The 17,201-nt window shown below is 46.7% G+C and overlaps 1 protein-coding gene across 2 annotated transcripts in view; it reads left to right on the forward strand.

The window, feature by feature from the left end:
• The window catches only part of LOC115199134 (coiled-coil-helix-coiled-coil-helix domain containing 3a), a 104,252-nt gene that overhangs the window by 34,125 nt on the left and 52,926 nt on the right, over nucleotides 1-17,201 (forward strand). The gene's annotated exons all lie outside the window — the stretch shown is intronic.

Below are 17,201 nucleotides of genomic sequence, written 5' to 3' on the forward strand. Positions count from 1 at the left end.
GAAACATGACCAGTCGGCTACATTTGAAGAGTTCCAAGTTTTACCACTTTTTAGCTTTTGATCTGCAGATAATATTCACATTTTGTCTGGATCTTGGGGCTGTGCCCTTCATATAACTTCTGTTGAAACTACTTAGCAAATGGCTTCCAGTGCTGTTAATACTCTTCTGAGGACAGCAAGAGGTACAGGAGGTTAGAATTAAATGGCTGCAGGAACCAGTCATGTATTTTTGTATTCTAGCTTGAATGCATAGAAATGACACTTCTTTCATATTAAATATTGCTCCTTTCCATCATTGGTTAAACACACACAAACGCACACAGCCATATGTGGTAATGGACAGGTCACGACTGGAGCGGTGACACATGTCGGGTGTGTGAGCATAGCCGTGAACTGAAGTCTATAGAGCCGTCTGACCTGTGTGACCCCTTACACACACACATACACGCAATAAAATCATTTGCATTACACACTAATACAAGTGTGTAATAGGACAAATATAAGCACCCGCTAAATGTATTGATTATTCTTACATACACACACAAACGAACATACACACACGCGCTAGCCCCTCAGAGACCTGAGAAATGAGGGTTTCGCTTCTACCATATCATTGTGATGATTACCACTATATGATTAGGTTAAACTGAAATTGATCTTCCTACAGGGCCCTCTTGTATTTCACTGTCCCCTTATTTCCCTTATGATGTTGTGTCTGAGAAAGCCACCCTCATTTTAGAGAGATGGCTTTATTTGCTGTAAATAGCCCTTGTAAACATATAGCAAGACCAGCGTCGTCCCCGCATTGCCTTGACAGCCAACAGATTCTCTCACAACAGGCGCGCACACACACACACACACACACACACACACACACACACACACACACACATAAGAACACCACGCTCCCCGGAGAACGGGCCCTGTTTACAAACCTACGCTATTGATTATATAGCTCATTTCACACGCTCATCGCCGTAATAGAAAAATGAATCATTTTGGGGGGCCGAGACGCCATGGCGTGCCACGATTCCACCACGCCGCGGGATGAGTGTATCAGGGATCCCTCGCTCGGAACAACGATCCAATCGACATTTTTTAAAAGTGAGGGAGGTGGGGAGGGAGAGCAGGGACTCTATACGCCTTCAGCATCTGTGAAGAGAGCGGTTTTGTTCTTTGTCATCTTTAATTTAATGGAGGGAGGGATAGGACCAGCCATTTATCTCCATGTAAGTGTCTGTCCTCTCTTGGTGCTGTTAAAATAATGTCCGGGTAGCTCAGTTTAGTCATATGGACTGTAGCCCTGCCAACAACAAGTTGGTATGTGTTTACAACAACAAGTTGGCAGGGCTCCAGTTCTGGAAGCCAACGTGTTCCAAAAGATACGGCAACGGGGAACGGAAGCAGGGCGGTAGCTCCACCTCCCTCTCTTTGCGAGTTCTGGGCAGGTCTGTGGGCCAAATGTCCCCTCCCCTTCTGAAGTTTGCAAGATGTGAACACCTGTGAAATGGTGATTTGTCCAAATGATCAGTGAGGAAAAACCTGCGCTCTGGGATAAGGTTCAAGGTGAGACATCATGTCTGACAGACGTTAAGTTACCAGTACTGTTACATGCTTCTATCCACCAGAGAGAACTATCAGTATACAGCAGTAATATTACTGTACTGTAGTACAGGTCACAGCTTCGGCAGTCCCTGTAGTACAGGTCACAGCTTCGGCAGTCCTTGTAGTACAGGTCACAGCTTCGGCAGTCCTTGTAGTACAGTTCACAGCTTCGGCAGTCCTTGTAGTACAGGTCACAGCTTCGGCAGTCCTTGTAGTACAGGTCACAGCTTCGGCAGTCCTTGTAGTACAGGTCACAGCTTCGGCAGTCCCTGTAGTACAGGTCACAGCTTCGGCAGTCCCTGTAGTACAGGTCACAGCTTCGGCAGTCCCTGTAGTACAGGTCACAGCTTCGGCAGTCCCTGTAGTACAGGTCACAGCTTCGGCAGTCCCTGTAGTACAGGTCACAGCTTCGGCAGTCCCTGTAGTACAGGTCACAGCTTCGGCAGTCCCTGTAGTACAGGTCACAGCTTCGGCAGTCCCTGTAGTACAGGTCACAGCAGCGGCAGTCCCTGTAGTACAGGTCACAGCAGCGGCAGTCCCTGTAGTACAGGTCACAGCAGCGGCAGTCCCTGTAGTACAGGTCACAGCAGCGGCAGTCATCTAATTACACGTCACAGCAGCGGCTGTCCTCTAATTACACGTCACAGCAGTGGCAGTAATACAGAGAGAGAGTTTAAAACTCTATTCCTGGCTCCAAGGTTAACCCTGGGCCTTTACCATCTTTTAACACGCCCCCACAAGGGACTGGAGCCGGGTGTCCCAAGGGACTGGAGCCGGGTGCCCCAAGGGACTGGAGCCGGGTGCCCCAAGGGACTGGAGCCGGGTAGCCCAAGGGACTGGAGCCGGGTGCCCCAAGGGACTGGAGCCGGGTGTTAAAATGAGTGGGTGCATGCAAATTGAGCACACACACTCTCTCACAGATATTTGCACACAGACAACATAATTTTTTACACTTCTGTTTCTGTCTCTCTCTCTCACACTGGAGCAAAGAGCAGAAGAGGAGGGACAGTCTGTTCTTTTAGCAGAAAGTGTGTGTGATGATTTCCCTGTTTGAGAATTCATTTAGAGTTCTGGAGTTTAATAGAATCCGAGGGGTTATCACCGAGTCTGCGCCTATTTTACTCATGTAATTGTCAAGGCTGTCAGTCCTCTCATATGCCCGCTGTTCTTTTCAACTGGAAATGGACTTTTCCCTTTAAAAGACAGCCTAGTCGCCCGCCTTCTTCCCTCATTGTCATTTTTCGGTGTTAACTCTGGGACGGCTGTCTCTCTCTCTTCAGTGGCTACGTCCCAATTGGCACCATATTCCCTTTCTGCCTTTGTCACAAGTAGTGCAGTATAAAGGGAATAGGGTGTCATTTGGGAATCTACCAGTCTTTCTTCAGCCGCCAAGACACTTCCCCAACTGTCTTTTGAAGTAGCACAGTGCTTTAAAATGGGGAAAAAATAAGCAGTTTCATTACAGAAGTATGTTCACTCTGACTTCATGATTGATATTCAGAATAATGTACAGACACTCTGAATAATGTATTTCCCTGTAGACTTTTTAAATATGAGGTTGGTGTAGATACATTTCCACATGGAGCACATGAAATGCTTTGGTGATGACCCCTAACTGTGTGTATGTACCGTTCCAACATGGGTCAATCAGTGTGTTACCTTTTACATCGCACGACACGGACACTACCGTAATTTCCGGACTATTGATCGCACCTGAATATAAGCCGCACCCACTGAATTTAAAAATATATATTATTTTGAACATAAATAAGCCGCACATGTCTATAAGCCGCAGGTGCCTACCGGTACATTGAAACAAATGAACTTTGCACAGGCTTTAACGAAACACGGCTTGTAACAAAAATAAATAGGCTTTAACGAAACACGGCTTGTAACAAAAAATACAAAATTAGCAGTAAGCTTTAGTTGTCTTTTTGCACTGAGTCAATTCCTCACGCTGCTGTTTCCAACGTCTTATCATCAACTCATTAAGACCAAGCTCCCGTGCAGCAGCTCTATTTCCTTTTCCAACAGCCAGATCAATCGCCTTCAACTTGAAAGCTGCATCATATGCATTTCTCCGTGTCTTTGCCATGATGAGGGTGACAAAATGACTACCGTAATCAGAATGATGGGAAGTTTGAGAGCGCTCGATTTAATCTAAACAGTAAACAAAAAAGTTGTTTGACCTTAACCCGTTCGGCAATTTCATTGGTCTAATGAAAGCTTCATGCCGCCAAAAAACTGAGCACGTCACAGAATGTGTTTTTTTGGAGAAAAAAAAATTGAAAGCAGGAAAAATTCATATATTAGCTGCGTCATTGTTTAAGCCGCGGGGTTCAAAGCGTGGGAAAAAAGTTGCGGCTTATAGTCTGGAAATTACGGTACATAACGCGTTTGTAATGGGAAATGTAAAATTGTCGCAAAGGATTTGAAAACGGGCCCTTGGGAGCAGCATGGTAGCTGTACTAAGCACACGGTGCGGCCTAGATGGTGCTTTCAGAGATGATTTGTGAAATAATTTGCCGTACCACCGCCCTGCACTTAGCAGAGCACATTTATCAAATCAATGCTCTCTGGTCATTGATAAAGCCCAGCTTGATCGTTAATGGTGTTCCTATGGAATCACCATTTTACATTTTACATTCAGCTAGAGCAGTGGTTTTCAACCTGTTATAAACAGTTTTTCCATTACTTTTCACAATACAAATTGTTTTAACGAACATCCATCTGTAATATATTTAATCTGCTACGTTCACTCATAATATGAAGACAAAATTTGACCGCTAAGATATTTTATGTAAAACAATTGAGACACTCTGTGATTGGTGGTCCTCCAGCTTTTGATGGTGATTTGGTGGTCCCTGGAAAGGAAAAGGTTGGGAACCACTGAGCTAAAGGAACCTGTGCTACATTACCAGTTAGAGAAGCTTTAAATGTCTTCTCTATAAGCCCACACCACTGCAGGGCTGCAACCCTTACGCTATTGTGGGATTTGGTTCTTAGCAAGCCTGTCCCTGGATCTACAAAAAGTGCTGCTTTGCTATTATAGCAAGTGTATTTGTTTCCCAATTATAAAGAAACACCTTGGTTTTATTGTTAAATCTTGGGAAGAAAATACTGTGCTACACCGTTACAACATATAATCAGAGAGAGAGGCTGGATTTATTCCATGGAGGAATGTCAGTGAAACTGGTTGTAAGGGGAGTGATTGGAATACTAGGTGATAGATGGGATGGGAAGAGGAGAGCAGGTGAAGAAGTAAGGACAGGGTATAGAGGCTAGCCTACATAAGCTCTACATAAGTAAGGCTGGAGCGGTAGAGGAAAGCGCTAGTTGTTGTGTTTTCTGTTCTCAGTCTCCTGATCCAACGAGGTATTGATTGGTCTTCTCATCAGGATGCATGTCGCGTCGCCACGGCAGCAGGGCCCTATAGAACCCCCGGTACATCACACACAGTGGTAGAGGTGTACTGTGCTCGAATGCTCCCCACGCCTTCCTGTAATGACCACACCGCCATGGCATTAGCCACCAATTACGCGGCCTTCCAGGAGAATTGCCTCGATGGCCATTTAAGCCTGAGTGGACACACACACACACACACACACACACACACACACACACACACACACACAAGGCTGTATAGGCTAGTAGTAACATTGATGGCCATATGCCTTGTGACTAAGAATAATTTATGACTATATCTTTCTGTGATTTGGAGGTTGACTTCCAAACTCAAAGCATTTGCTGTGTTTTCCTTAGACCTTTGTGCTGCCTGTATCATACGTTCAACCCACAGTATCTCTACGTAGTCCAGTACACAGACTTGAGGATCTGCGGCAGCTCGTTATCACTATCACACACCTATACTAGTCCCACTAGAATCTTCAGAACATTTCAATTACCACCCCCCCCCCGCTACTACGACGTTAATAAAACCCGTTCCCCCTGCTCCTACGACGGTAATAAAACCCGTTCCCCCTGCTCCTACGACGGTAATGAAACCCGTTCCCCCTGCTCCTACGACGGTAATAAAACCCATTCCCCCCGCTACTACGACGGTAATAAAACCCGTTCCCCCTGCTCCTACGACGTTAATAAAATCCGTTCCCCCTGCTCCTACGACGTTAATAAAACCCGTTCCCCCTGCTCCTACGACGTTAATAAAATCCGTTCCCCCTGCTCCTACGACGTTAATAAAACCCGTTCCCCCTGCTTCTACGACGTTAATAAAACCCGTTCCTCCTGCTCCTACGACGTTAATAAAACCCGTTCCTCCTGCTACAACGACGTTAATAAAACCCGTTCCTCCTGCTCCTACGACGGTAATAAAACCCGTTCCTCCTGCTCCTACGACGGTAATAAAACCCGTTCCTCCTGCTCCTACGACGGTAATAAAACCCGTTCCCCCTGCTCCTACGACGGTAATAAAACCCGTTCCCCCTGCTCCTACGACGTTAATAAAACCCGTTCCCCCTGCTCCTACGACGGTAATAAAACCCGTTCCCCCTGCTCCTACGACGTTAATAAAACCCGTTCCCCCTGCTCCTACGACGTTAATAAAACCCGTTCCTCCTGCTCCTACGACGTTAATAAAACTACGACGGTAATAAAACCCGTTCCCCCTGCTTCTACGACGTTAATAAAACCCGTTCCCCCTGCTCCTACGACGGTAATAAAACCCGTTCCCCCTGCTCCTACGACGGTAATAAAACCCGTTCCTCCTGCTCCTACGACGTTAATAAAACTACGACGGTAATAAAACCCGTTCCTCCTGCTCCTACGACGTTAATAAAACTACGACGGTAATAAAACCCGTTCCCCCTGCTCCTACGACGTTAATAAAACCCGTTCCCCCTGCTCCTACGACGTTAATAAAACCCATTCCTCCTGCTCCTACGACGTTAATAAAACTACGACGGTAATAAAACCCGTTCCCTCTGCTCCTACGACGTTAATAAAACCCGTTCCCCCAGCTCCTACGACGTTAATAAAACCCGTTCCCCCTGCTCCTACGACGTTAATAAAACCCGTTCCCCCTGCTTCTACGACGTTAATAAAACCCGTTCCCCCTGCTCCTACGACGGTAATAAAACCCATTCCTCCTGCTCCTACGACGGTAATAAAACCCGTTCCCCCTGCTCCTACGACGGTAATAAAACCCATTCCCCCTGCTTCTACGACGGTAATAAAACCCGTTCCCCCTGCTTCTACGACGTTAATAAAACCCGTTCCCCCTGCTACTACGACGGTAATAAAACCCGTTCCCCCTGCTCCTACGACGGTAATAAAACCCGTTCCTCCTGCTCCTACGACGGTAATAAAACCCGTTCCTCCTGCTCCTACGACGGTAATAAAACCCGTTCCCCCTGCTCCTACGACGGTAATAAAACCCGTTCCCCCTGCTCCTACGACGGTAATAAAACCCGTTCCCCCTGCTCCTACGACGTTAATAAAACCCGTTCCCCCTGCTCCTACGACGTTAATGAAACCCGTTCCCCCTACGACGTTAATAAAACCCGTTCCTACTACGACGTTAATAAAACCCGTTCCCCCTGCTCCTACGACGTTAATAAAACCCGTTCCCCCTGCTCCTACGACGTTAATGAAACCCGTTCCCCCTGCTCCTACGACGTTAATAAAACCCGTTCCCCCTGCTACTACGACGGTAATAAAACCCGTTCCCCCTGCTCCTACGACGGTAATAAAACCCGTTCCTCCTGCTCCTACGACGGTAATAAAACCCGTTCCCCCTGCTTCTACGACGTTAATAAAACCCGTTCCCCCTGCTCCTACGACGGTAATAAAACCCGTTCCTCCTGCTCCTACGACGTTAATAAAACCCGTTCCCCCTGCTCCTACGACGGTAATAAAACCCGTTCCTCCTGCTCCTACGACGGTAATAAAACCCGTTCCTCCTGCTCCTACGACGTTAATAAAACCCTTTCCTCCTGCTCCTACGACGGTAATAAAACCCGTTCCCCCTGCTCCTACGACGTTAATAAAACCCGTTCCCCCTGCTCCTACGACGGTAATAAAACCCGTTCCCCCTGCTCCTACGACGGTAATAAAACCCGTTCCCCCTGCTCCTACGACGTTAATGAAACCCGTTCCCCCTGCTCCTACGACGTTAATGAAACCCGTTCCCCCTGCTCCTACGACGGTAATAAAACCCGTTCCCCCTGCTCCTACGACGGTAATAAAACCCGTTCCCCCTGCTACTACGACGTTAATGAAACCCGTTCCCCCTGCTACTACGACGTTAATAAAACCCGTTCCCCCTGCTCCTACGACGGTAATAAAACCCGTTCCCCCTGCTCCTACGACGTTAATAAAACCCGTTCCCCCTGCTCCTACGACGGTAATAAAACCCATTCCTCCTGCTCCTACGACGTTAATAAAACTACGACGGTAATAAAACCCGTTCCCTCTGCTCCTACGACGTTAATAAAACCCGTTCCCCCAGCTCCTACGACGTTAATAAAACCCGTTCCCCCTGCTCCTACGACGTTAATAAAACCCGTTCCCCCTGCTCCTACGACGTTAATAAAACCCGTTCCTCCTGCTCCTACGACGTTAATAAAACCCGTTCCCCCTGCTCCTAGGACGTTAATAAAACCCGTTCCCCCAGCTCCTACGACGTTAATAAAACCCATTCCCCCTGCTCCTACGACGTTAATAAAACCCGTTCCCCCTGCTCCTACGATGTTAATAAAACCCGTTCCTCCTGCTCCTACGACGTTAATAAAACCCGTTCCCCCTGCTCCTACGACGTTAATAAAACCCATTCCCCCTGCTCCTACGATGTTAATAAAACCCGTTCCCCCTGCTCCTACGATGTTAATAAAACCCGTTCCCCCTGCTCCTACGACGTTAATAAAACCCGTTCCCCCTGCTCCTACGACGTTAATGAAACCCGTTCCCCCTACGACGTTAATAAAACCCGTTCCTCCTACGACGTTAATAAAACCCGTTCCTCCTACGACGTTAATAAAACGTTTCCTCCTGACTTCCCACGTCTCTCTGCTTCCCTTGTGTAACTGTATTCCCCTAAGGAACAGGTGTCAGTCATTCCACGGAGAGCCGAGTGTCTGCAGGGTTTACTCCTCTCTTGTCTTTGATTGATCTGTTAAGGTCACTGATTAGTTAGGAAGCCCTCTCGCCTGGTTGTCTAGGTCTTTAATTGGACACAAATTTAAAGGAATTAACTAAAAGCAGCAGATACTCCCCCATGGAAGGAGTTTGACACCCCTGCCCTAAGGTGTACTGCCGCCACGGTAATTTAAACTAGGAAGCGCCAGGCATTGTTTGTTGTTCTCTCAGCAGGCAGCAGCCGTATGTACCAGTCCTATAGCTGGGGAACATGACACTGTGTGAAGGCTCACATGTGTTCTGCCACTCAGGCGGATGTGTGTGTTAAGGTTGGAGGCAACATGGATAGAAGGGGTTTCATTATAGAAAAAAACACTTAAACTGTAGTGCAGTCTTCTATAACCGGACGCAATGGAGTGGTTGAAAGGACGTGCGTTTTTTGATGGGATTTTTTTCTCTCGTAGAAATTAATATTTCATAACAAAAGCACGTCAAACAGTCCCGTTTGTTGTTGATGAGTAAACAGTATGTTATTCAAGTGGAGTATGTTGCAGCCATTTGCTGGTTAGTATCTCAGTCCTGAAGGAATGATGGGTTAAGTTCCACACAAAAAACACATAATTATTAGTCTCGCTGATTTTGAATATGTATAATGCCTGTGTAAGCTTTAAGCAAACCAGCACAGTACTTCCTGACCAGTAGCAGTATAAATATTAGGCTAATCCACTTCAGTGTAGTCTAATCATGCTGTGAATGGTAACCAATGAGGAAGAGAAAAGGACATTGACGTATGACATACGCCACCAGACAAAACGGGTTCACAGTCTGCATGTCCGTCCGTGTGTCTGCTCTTCAATGAAATCATAGACTTCGCCATCCCTTTGTGCTTTTCAACGATTCTTGCCCTCCGGAGTTGAAAACTCTCAGAACAGCCAATCAATCACGAGCCACACCATTCCAGTCCAGACACAGGCTCAACCCTGAGGCAGACATTTCAATCAAACCCAGAGTCCTCCATCTTGCGCTCCACGGTCCACAGTGGCGAATGAATTTGTGATTTGTCAACGAGTCCCCCTCACAGAAGCCCTCCTTTTAAAATATACGCTTAAAGTGTAAAATGGCCGCCCTTTCTTCACTTCCGTTAAGAAGTCGGTGGAATAGCAGCAGGTGTTGGCTTTTTTCATAACGCCGTTACCGGTCACATTGCTTTTATGTGACATGAAGAACAAACGGTGGTTGATTTCTAGACAGTTATTTGAAGGCTCCTCTGAACAGAAATATAGAATGGACCACCAAGCCTGTGGATTGTTATCCAATCTCATATGTTACGTCCAATTATACACTCCTGTTATTTATCCTCCCACTATAACTGAATGACCACGATTACTGTTGTCATAGTTATCAGTATCTTATTATCTTGATGATGGCAGTCTAATGATAACCTGGCTCCCGTTTCAGACTGCCATTATATCTCTGTCTTTGTCTGTCCTATCAATATAACCAGGCTTTAATGTGAGTTGGCATGAAGTCCTTTCTTTCTAGCTAACAGTGGGGTTTAATGTAACGCGTGACGACTGCTCCTTCTGTCTCCCTCAAGCCCATCTTCTCTCCCTGCCAGCGTAAAATCTACCTATGCTCCAGTTAAACTGTCTTCATTTGATGCTCGGCTGGCCTGAAAATGACTTTCGTTAAGCTTAAACAACCACCACCCCTCTCCCACTCTTCTCTCTTCCCCTTTTTCTTTCTCTCCTTCCCTCTCTTCCTTAGAAAAAGTGCCGTCTCCAGCAAATGTCCCCTTTGCACAAACGTGTACTTCAAATGCTGTTGCGTTTTACATACAGTCTACTGGGCCCTGCTGATAATGGACCACAATTTAATTTCCCAGGTATTAGAGGAGACTTGCTGGGTTTTGAATTAGATGGACTTGTAGGTGGCATTTGAAAAACAGCGTTCCCTTTTTTCCAATTTAAAAAAAAAAAGATTCCACCAGGGAGCAAGAGAAATCCATGGAGTGAATCCACTTCCATGTCTTTAGTTTGGAGTCAGATAAACAGGGGAAGAATCCAGATCCATGTCTTTAGTTTGGAGTCAGATAAACAGGGGAAGAATCCAGATCCATGTCTTTAGTTTGGAGTCAGATAAACAGGGGAAGAATCCAGATCCATGTCTTTAGTTTGGAGTCAGATAAACAGGGGAAGAATCCAGATCCATGTCTTTAGTTTGGAGTCAGGTAAACAGGGGAAGAATCCAGATCCATGTCTTTAGTTTGGAGTCAGATAAACAGGGGAAGAATCCAGATCCATGTCTTTAGTTTGGAGTCAGATAAACAGGAAGAAGACTACTACTGCATGGTTTAATACGAGAGGCAAATCTGCTCGGCTTGCATCCAATAGTATGTAGTCTGTCTTGTGACAGACAGACTGTCACAATAAATGGAAAGGGGTATGCTAGATTTGGTTCTATGCTAGAGTTAGTTCTGTGTTCCCAGATGAGAATATGTCTCTTTCAGAAACCTCTTCAACTGTATATTCCTTAACCTTGTGAGCTATGGTGGAGCATATGTAACATCTGGAGTTAGGTTTAGTCAGTCATGTTAGCAGTGTGTCTTTGGTTTTAGCTGTCAGTCATGTTAGCAGTGTGTCTTTGGTTTTAGCTGTCAGTCATGTTAGCAGTGTGTCCTTGGTTTTAGCTGTCAGTCATGTTAGCAGTGTGTCCTTGGTTTTAGCTGTCAGTCATGTTAGCAGTGTGTCCTTGGTTTTAGCTGTCAGCCATGTTAGCAGTGTGTCCTTGGTTTTAGCTGTCAGCCATGTTAGCAGTGTGTCCTTGGTTTTAGCTGTCAGTCATGTTAGCAGTGTGTCCTTGGTTTTAGCTGTCAGTCATGTTAGCAGTGTGTCCTTGGTTTTAGCTGTCAGCCATGTTAGCAGTGTGTCCTTGGTTTTAGCTGTCAGTCATGTTAGCAGTGTGTCCTTGGTTTTAGCTGTCAGTCATGTTAGCAGTGTGTCCTTGGTTTTAGTTGTCAGTCATGTTAGCAGTGTGTCCTTGGTTTTAGGGGTCAGTCATGTTAGCAGTGTGTCCTTCAGAAGCCAGTCAGTCTATCTCATTCCCCTGCCATTGGAGGTGCTGCTCTTTCTGCTAACCTCTTTATCTGGGGGACTCAAGAGCTTTATGTGTTGGAGTCCGAAAGTAAGTGTGTGTGTGTCAGCGCTATTAGGCAGCTGACATCCAATCAAAGGATATGAATCGTGTGTGTGTGTGTGTGTGTGCGTGTGCGTGTGCGTGCGTGTGCGCGCATGCCACATTCTCTCTCTGGGAGTGCCTGTTGACTAGCCATTACTTACTGCCCACTCTGCCCCGGTCCATCCAGCCTGTGATGCCCACACGCGGTGCCAATGTGTCAGCGCCAGTATTTGGTCAGACAGAGGTCAGACCTAATTGGCAGGACCTGTGGCTGGCACGGGCTGTGGCGGGCGCGGCTGCCTCACCCCAGCAGCTAATTGGCATGGCTGGCTGCCAGAAGCGGGCAGCTGATCTATGGCTGGCTTGGATTGATGGATGAATGCAGGTGTCAGGAAAGCTGCTTTCTGACAGAGAGCTTGTAAAGTCAATTTACAGCCTTGGAAGCAACGGGCGGCTGCGGTGCGGGTGATGTTGAAGTATTTTCGAAACGCTAGTTATTGTAAAAGTTTCTGAAGCTGGGATGGAATCAGAATCAGCCTTGCTCAAGAGGGATCTAGAAACAGATGGTGTATGAATATTATTCCTCACCTTTTTGTTTTGTTATACGTTGTCTTTTTTTTTACATTAGAAGAATGTAGAATTCTCTTGGCAGAGTAATGGCACAGAGTAACAGCGTGGTTATTAAACTGCTCTGATAATTGCTGCAAGCCCCATGAGACATTGCCCGCCGCTCCTTAATTGTCTAGCTATTGAGTGTCCGAAAGTTAGGGAAGCGAGCAGGAGTGAGAAGTCTAGTGGGCCAGATGGGTCACTGTTCTGTTGGTGTTAAGTGTGTGTGTGTGTGTGTGTGTGTGTTGCGCAGTGAACTCCCTCGTACACCCAGGCGACCAGCGTTCGCTCCGCACTCTCCGGGCTTGTTTGTTAGCTTGTTTTTTCCTTCTCACTTCTCCCTCATGGTTTAACTGCAGGATAAATCATATTAATGAGTCTGTTTGGAAGTGAACAGTTGGCCTAGCTAATGACACTAGATCTTTTTAAGGGGAGAGAGGGAGAGAGTTATGTGGAGGTTGCAGGGTGTATACCAGAGGTATTGGAACCATATGGAGAGGGTGAGGAAGTGCTGAGGTATTGAGTGATGGATGGGAGAAGAATGGACAGATGTAGAAGGGAGGGAAACCAGAGGTGAATAAGTAACGTGGATGAACACACAGCAAGCGATTAAGAAGAAAGTGGAGGTCTATTGAAGCGGTCAGCCAGCCAGTGGAGGTCTATAGAAGCGGTCAGCCAGCCAGTGGAGGTCTATAGAAGCGGTCAGCCAGCCAGTGGAGGTCTATAGAAGCGGTCAGCCAGCCAGTGGAGGTCTATAGAAGCGGTCAGCCAGCCAGTGGAGGTCTATAGAAGCGGTCAGCCAGCCAGTGGAGGTCTATAGAAGCGGTCAGCCAGCCAGTGGAGGTCTATAGAAGCGGCCAGCCAGCCAGTGGAGGTCTATAGAAGCGGTCAGCCAGCCAGTGGAGGTCTATAGAAGCGGTCAGCCAGCCAGTGGAGGTCTATAGAAGCGGTCAGCCAGCCAGTGGAGGTCTATAGAAGCGGTCAGCCAGCCAGTGGAGGTCTATAGAAGCGGTCAGCCAGCCAGTGGAGGTCTATAGAAGCGGTCAGCCAGCCAGTGGAGGTCTATAGAAGCGGTCAGCCAGCCAGTGGAGGTCTATAGAAGCGGTCAGCCAGCCAGTGGAGGTCTATAGAAGCGGCCAGCCAGCCAGTGGAGGTCTATAGAAGCGGCCAGCCAGCCAGTGGAGGTCTATAAAAGCGGTCAGTATGGTGATTCTTTTCAGTAGCATGTTGTGAAATAATAATGTAATGAAACAGAATCATTAAAAGCTTTAAAGGAACATGTAACCACACCTGTATAGCATAAGAAAAGCCAATATACAAAAGAAATAGACACACATTGTAATCCAGATGCATGCCTGGATAAGAAATGTCATAAAAATGAATGTACTTATGACTATAGACTGGTGGGTGCTGATATAATCTATATAATGAATTTACTTGTGACTGCAGCCTGGTAGAGGCCCCTATATTTTTTTTAACCAAACTCTCAGTTGCGCCACAAATATAATCGGCTCAGTGATTTGTAGAGGCGGGAAAAAGCCTGCCTCAAAGAAGAACTTAGGGTGTGAGAACAATAGTGTCGCAAAGCCAAAAATAATTGATCATTAGCATAAAGAGGAGTAACTATGTATGTGTTGTAAGGATGAAACTGTATAAAAGGAGTGTGCAGAGGCTGGGAAGACCGTTCATCCATGGACCAGCTCGGCTTGTTACTTTGTAATAAAGTCTCTTTGAATTCACAAGTTCCGTTATCTGAGAAAAATTATTGGACCAATATTCCTACGACATCAGCCAGTGGAGGTCTATTGAAGCAGTCAGCCAGCCAGTGGAGGTCTATTGAAGCAGTCAGCCAGCCAGTGGAGGTATATTGAAGCAGTCAGCCAGCCAGTGGAGGTCTATTGAAGCAGCCAGCCAGCCAGCGGAGGTCTATTGTAGTGGTCAGCCAGCCAGCGGAGGTTTATTGTAGCAGCCGGCCAGCCGCTGCATCGGCAGCACCAGCGTGAGGTCCCAATGTCACCAGCACATCCTGAGGGCATCCATCTCTTTTAGCATTTGCTTTTCTCTTTCTCTTTTTTTTTTTTCTTTCTGTCAACCCCTTCTATTGTCTTCCCTCACTGCATCACTTTGACCCTCTCTGGATTGTTTTCCCCCTCTTTCCTTCTGTTGTTCCCAGTCCCCCTGGGGAATCTCTCCTCTGAAGGCAGTACACCTGTTCCTTCACGTCACACAGTGTGTCCTCTACACTCAGGTCAAGGTCTACGTCCCAAATGGCACCCTATTCCCTACATTTTGCACTAGGGCTCAGGTCCAAAGTAGTGTACTTTTTCATGGATGAGCTGCCATTTGAGACGCAACCGGGGAGTTTTCTGCCTCCCCACCAGTCTGTATCCCTAGTGTCTTTTTCTCCCCATTGTTGTGGATGGCTCCATGTAGACCTGGCCCTAGTTTGGTCTGTGTGTGGTTGTTGTCCACACTTCAGGACCATGGAGATAATGAACGACCAGGGCCTCCTCAGACACTAGCGCCTGCTGAAAGTGACAGATGGGTGAGATCCTCCTGGGGTCCCCCCCTGCCCCCCTTTCCACAAGCCCCGGGGGAGCCGAGACGGAGATGAAGGGGTAACATCTTTCTATCAGCCCCCATCAGTGATTTAAGGACAGCTGCTGTAGACCAGGCCTAATGTGAGCTCTACTCACAGCCATTGAGCTAGTGACTTAGGAGCGAAAGTTCATTTTTATTCACTGTCCTTAAACAAGCACACACACACCTTCTGTCCTGCCCAGGTCTGCCCTTTGACCTCCAGAGGCATCCTTATCCATTACTCACTGCTCCAGACAGACACACACGGTGGGACAGACACTTAGAGTGAGGGGGAAAAGTATTTGATCCCCTGCTGATTTTGTACGTTTGCCCACTGACAAAGAAATATTCAGTCTATAATTTTAATGGTAGGTTTATTTGAACAGTGAGAGACAGAATAACAACATAGAAATCCAGAAAACCGCATGTCAAAAATTTTATAAATTGATTTGCAGTTTAATGAGGGAAATAAGTATTTGACCCCCTCTACATCAGAAAGATTTCTGGCTCCCAGGTGTCTTTTTATACAGGTAACGAGCTGAGATTAGGAGCACACTCTTAAAGGGAGTGCTCCTAATCTCAGTTTGTTACCTGTATAAAAGACACCTGTCCACAGAAGCAATCAATCAATCAGATTCAAAACTCTCCACCATGGCGAAGATCAAAGAGCTCTCCAAGGATGTCAGGAACAAGATTGTAGACCTACACAAGGCTGGAATGGGCTACAAGACCATCGCCAAGCAGCTTGGTGAGAAGGTGACAACAGTTGGTGCGATTATTCGCAAATGGAAGAAACACAAAAGAACTGTCAATCTCCCTCGGCCTGGGGCTCCATGCAAGATCTCACCTCGTTGAGTTGCAATGATCATGAGAACGGTGAGAATCAGCCCAGAACTACACGGGAGGATCTTGTCAATGATCTCAAGGCAGCTGGGACCATAGTCACCAAGAAAACAATTGGTAACACACTACGCCGTGAAGGACTGAAATCTTGCAGCGCCCGCAAGGTCCCCCTGCTCAAGAAAGCACATATACATGCCCGTCTGAAGTTTGCCAATGAACATCTGAATGATTCAGAGGACAACTGGGTGAAAGTGTTGTGGTCAGATGAGACCAAAATGGTGCTCTTTGGCATCAACTCAACTCACCATGTTTGGAGGAGGAGGAATGCTGCCTATGACCCCAAGAACACCATCCCCACCATCAAACATGGAGGTGGAAACATTATGCTTTGGGGGTGTTTTTCTGCTAAGGGGACAGGACAACTTCACCGCATCAAAGGGGCGATGGACGGGGCCATGTATCGTCAAATCTTGGGTGAGAACCTCCTTCCCTCAGCCAGGGCATTGAAAATGGGTCGTGGATGGGCATTCCAGCATGACAATGACCCAAAACACACGGCCAAGGCAACAAAGGAGTGGCTCAAGAAGAAGCACATTAAGGTCCTGGAGTGGCCTAGCCAGTCTCCAGACCTTAATCCCATAGAAAATCTGTGGAGGGAGCTGAAGGTTCGAGTTGCCAAACGTCAGCCTCGAAACCTTAATGACTTGGAGAAGATCTGCAAAGAGGAGTGGGACAAAATCCCTCCTGAGATGTGTGCAAACCTGGTGGCCAACTACAAGAAACGTCTGACCTCTGTGATAGCCCACAAGGGTTTTGCCACCAAGTACTAAGTCATGTTTTGCAGAGGGGTCAAATACTTATTTCCCTCATTAAAATGCAAATCATTTAATGTGTTTTTTCTGGATTTTTTGTTGTTATTCTGTCTCTCACTGTTCAAATAAACCTACCATTAAAATGATAGACTGATCATTTCTTTGTCAGTGGGCAAAAGTACAAAATTCGCAGGGGATCAAATACGTTTTTCCCTCACTGTAGGCCTGTGGGTCTCAGCCACACCTCGATGACGTTTAAGTGTGTGTGTGTGTGCGCGTGCGGCATCCTTGCATATGTCGGGAAAGTTGAATGAATTAAATGTAACTCTCCTGTGTGTGTGTGTGTGTGTGTGTGTGGGGTGAGGGGCAAAGGGAGTTTCCGTTGATTACTGGCCATCGTATATCTGCCATCATTATAGGTGTCCTATAGAACCTGTCCTAGAGAGAGTAATAGCTGGTGATGAACTTCACCGCTCCTCTGTA

The sequence above is a fragment of the Salmo trutta genome, chromosome 8 (assembly GCF_901001165.1).
Source record: "Salmo trutta chromosome 8, fSalTru1.1, whole genome shotgun sequence".
Classification (NCBI taxonomy): domain Eukaryota; kingdom Metazoa; phylum Chordata; class Actinopteri; order Salmoniformes; family Salmonidae; genus Salmo; species Salmo trutta.